The sequence below is a fragment of the Gouania willdenowi genome, chromosome 1 (genome assembly GCF_900634775.1).
Source record: "Gouania willdenowi chromosome 1, fGouWil2.1, whole genome shotgun sequence".
Classification (NCBI taxonomy): Eukaryota; Metazoa; Chordata; class Actinopteri; order Blenniiformes; family Gobiesocidae; genus Gouania; species Gouania willdenowi.
The window spans coordinates 1-4,649 of NC_041044.1; the positions used below are offsets into that span (position 1 = coordinate 1).

General features: G+C 36.2%; 1 pseudogene; it reads left to right on the forward strand.

Moving 5' to 3' along the window:
- Window positions 1-22: 22 nt before the first annotated feature.
- LOC114466948 (protein canopy 4-like) lies at window positions 23-4,352 on the forward strand (annotated as a pseudogene).
- Window positions 4,353-4,649: the final 297 nt, after the last annotated feature.

Consider the following 4,649-nt stretch of genomic DNA (forward strand, 5'->3'; position numbering starts at 1 on the left):
ATATGTACCGGTATGTGTGTTTTATATGTGTAAGTTTAAGTTAAATCCTGTTGAACATCCTCTCTCGCTCCCTGTTCTGATCGATGCTCGACTAGCCATGCCTGCAACGTTTCACTGCGCATGCTCCGATCATGCCGATGTGGCCGTTGTCTTCCAGACCTTCCTGACGTCACCCAGAGTTTAGGATGAAATAATGAAGCTTTTTATGGTTTTACAGCTGTTTGGTGTTTATAGTGGAGTCAGTGTGGAGGAAGGAGATAGACTTATCAACAAATGTGAAGGTAGGATTATTTTAATCAGGCTCTACTACTGTGTATCAACACAGAGTCATTACGTGTTTATAACATCTGTAATAATCATAGATTTGTCCAAACATAATGATAAAAATCTATTTATACTGATAAAGCAACAGGGAATGCACTCACCTCTGAAGGTGTGCTATGGTATCTGCCACTAAGATGTTGATAGTAAATATAATACTTCTTTTTTTCTTCTTCTTGTTATTAATTGTAAAATGAATGAGTCTGTGATAACCACATTTATTTATTTATTTAATTAATATCCAGTGTTATCCAGGAAGTTCTATTATTATTCGCATCTTAAAAATTTAAATCCTTGTTTTAATCAGAAATAAAATGCATTAAAAAGTGACCACAAAACAGTGGAAAAGGTGGTAAAATGGGATTTTAAAAAAACACAGAAAATTGTTAAAAGTTGCAAATTAGAGAAAAAGAAAAGAAAAAAAGAAAAGAAGGGGAAAAAGAGGGGGGGGGGGGGGGGGGGGGGGTTGCAAATTAAAGTGACCAAAAATGGACGGAAAAAGTGGTTAAAAAAAATAAATAATACATGACTCAATTGTCAATATTGGAACAATGAGTTTAAACTGGCAAATAATAGGCATGACAAATGGTGAATGTGGTTAAAATGGCAAAATAAGTATGAAATATGGTGAAAAGAGGTTAAAAGTGACAATAATGGGTCAACATATGCAACATTAGGTGGAAAAAGTGGTGGAAAAGGTTTATAAGTGCTGAAAATGTCTTCAGCGTGGAAAAAATGTGCAGAAAGGGTAATAAAAATTTGTTGGAGAAGTGACAGAAATGTAGCAAAAAATGCACTAAAAGGAGCAAAAAATATGGCAAGAAATAGTGATGAGAATAGGTTAAAATATGGCAAGTTTGGTGCAGTTGCAGAATGCCCTTATTGTGGTAATTAAAAATAGAAATAAAGTGTAAGCTTTTAAAAAAGAAACATTTTGGCTTTTCTTCAAATCTCATAAAAATAAAGTTTGCAATCACAAATGTTATTTTAGAACAGTAATGATAAAGCTATTTATTAATAAAGTTCAAAGAAAAAAGAGCAGCTGTTAATGGATCTTCTTCATCCTCTAGTGTGTAAGTTCTTGACGGTGGAGATGCAGGAGGCGCTGGAGAGGACAGGTCGGTCCAAGGAGGTGCTGGAGTTGGGGGAGGTGCTGGACACGGGCAAGAATAGACGCAATATTAAATAGTACACGTTGTAAGAACAACACACTCATCAACCATAATTATCCTTAAATAGCTTTAGAATGCTTAGGATTTTAAAGCATTGCATCATGGGTAGTTGATGATCTGTGTGTTGATGTTTTGGGAGACCCGTTTGACTGAGGCCGTGGACAACATCTGTGAACGCATCCTGCAGTACAGCGTTCACGCATAGAGGCCTGGACGTCTACGCTACGCCAAGGTCAGTCCACCGCCTCATTGTTATCTTTAAACCATCCTCCACTGGTTTTACAAGTTTGGCCTAAAACCTTTGAAATGTAATTATTAGAAGATCTATGCCTAACCAAACCATATTTGTTTAATTATTGTTTTTTTTATTTGGCTTTCATAAATTATTATGCATATTTACAGATATTGTACATGATATGAGTGATAAAACGTGTTATAAAGGCTATTTTACACAATAGGTGTGGCTACAGATTTATACTTGTTCGTTGGTGTACCATGGGCACTAAAAGTCTGGGAACCACTGATCTACACAACTAAAAAATACAAACATGTAGAGGCAGCTCAGTGGGAGCACTAAACAGAAACTAAAAAAGAGAAGGAGATCAGAAACACAGAACATATAAAGAAGCATAAACTGAATATAGGTCATTTTTTCACTCCAGTGTATTTTGCCAGATCAGCATTTCTTTGAGAGAAATTGTCAGGTTTCCAGATGTTTATGTTTTGCGAGATTAAACTGATGCTGATGTGTTTTATTTTCATAGCATCATATGTGAGTGAGGGGCTTTGATAAGATGACATAGTGGTACATTTGTATTTCTATGAGCATTTGCACATCTGTACGTCATAATGCACATGATGACAGTTAGACATTGGTGTAGTGAGTAAATGTATGTATATTACTGGAATTTATTTATTCTTTTGCCATATTATAGTAATCCTGGGGTCGTGATGATGGGGCCCTTGAATATTGTTGCCCAGGGTACAGCGGTGTTAATCTGGCCCTGCCGTGAGGGAAAGGATGTTTATTTATGTGGAAATGTTCTTCTCACTCTCATCCTTGTCTGTTTCAAACACCGTCTAACCTGGTAAAAAACTACACAAATCATCACTGACTCCTAAATCAGAGACACCAGTGCCTGTTTAACTTTAATGTGTCTATAAAGCTCTGTTTGTTTGTAGCGCTGCTGTGCTCTGTGAAAACATGACTCAGCTTTAATCAGCTTCACCTGCTCAGTGTTTAAACATCTCATCAGAGCTACAGAACATCTGGATAAAGTTGTTCTGTTGTTGTGGATTAGATCATCAATACCAGTGATTGTAGAGTCTGAAACATCACAGATTATTGATACTTATTCTAGCTTCTAGTGGTGAAAAAACACTTCTTACACGTGATGTTTGCACATTTTTTTTTCTTTAATCATTACGGTCTGGAATGATGTCATCAGGATTATTTAAATTAGGTTAATTTAAATTAATTCTATCAAAACTTAATCAATAAACCTGATCAGATTCAGTAAACCATTGATCCCTGAGGGTAAATATAGTGACATTAATGCTGTTCTCATACATCTTTATATGACATGAATAATTAAAAAGGAACAGTCAGAATAATCCATGTCACTACAACTTATATCTACCTTTTAATTGTATTTTACTCATTATTTTAAACATAGATATTTGTTTAATTATAGTTTTCTTTTTTATTGGTATTTATTTTGTTTCCTCACAGTACAACTTATATCTTCCTTTTAATTGTATCTTTCTTTTTTTTTTCATCCATTTTTGTTTAATTATGGGTTTTTTATTTTCTTATGGTCCATGTGGGCTCCCCATGTTGGTGACCCCTGATTTAGAGAAACTAAAAGCAGCATGAGTTGGCATTTTTTGAAAAAGCTGCTCAATGATCTAAAAAGCAGGCTGAATGCTTCACTCCAATAGGATGTTTACAGGCAGTGGGGCCGTGTGACATCATCAATCACCTGATTTCAAGATGGTGGAACACAGGTTCTTAAACGGTAAAATAGTCCCATTTTTAAAAGTTAATAAAATAAATTTGGTTCATAATAATAAGTTTTGTTTGGTATAGATCTTCTAATAGTACATTTCAATCATTTTAGACCGAACTTGTAAAAAAAAAAAAAGTGGACGATCCCTTTAAAGCTGATCACGTGACCCAAGCAGGAAGTCAGTGTTTTGTTGGTGTGACTACAGGGAACCAGTCAGACCATGACCACACTAAAAAACCTGGTGGGTAATAAGTGAAAGTGGACCTGGGAATGCCGTACGAGCTGTGGGACCAACCGTCTGCAGAGGTCACCGACATGAAGAAACAGGTGGACCTGATCATTTAACACTTTTAGACGACATTTATTTGTTTTTGTTAAAAGTTAAATCAACACAAGAGTCATTCATAATAGGTAATAGTTTAGTGTTCTAAATAACATGTGTTTACTAATGCAGTTGTGTGTGTGGGTGTGTGTTCAGTGTGAGACCATGCTGGAGCAGTACGAGGACGTAGTGGAGGACTGGTACTTCCATCACCAGGACCAGAGGCTGGAGAACTTCCTGTGTGAGAAGCACATCCTGAAGACGTCAGAGCAAAGTGACAAATATAAAGAAAGAGCAGACAATGCAGAGTGGAATCAAAAAAGTACCGTATTTGAGAATTAAACTTACCAAGTCTCCTTAGTGCAGCAGTTCCTGATGAGAACCACAGGAGATGCTAAATGTACCAACTTAAAAAAAAGACAGAAAAACCCTTGAGATGCCAGGGGTTCTCAACCTAGGAGTCAGGACCCCATTTGCGGTTGCGAGACACTGGGAAGTGGTCGACAGAATATTTTCTGAACAATTTGAGCCCATTTTTGCTGATATTTTTACACTTTTTTTCTGCAACTACACCAAACTTGCCATATTTTAACCCGTTTTCATCACTTTTTCTTGCCATAGTTTTGCTTCTTTTAATGCATTTTTGCTACATTGCTCCCATTTCTGACACTTCTCCATCAAATTTCAATGTCTTTTCTGTACATTTTTTCCACTTTCAAGACATTTTCAGCACTTATAAACCCTTTCCACCATTTTTACCACCTAATGTTGCATATGTTGACCCATTATTGTCACTTTTAACCTCTTTTCACCATATTTCATGCT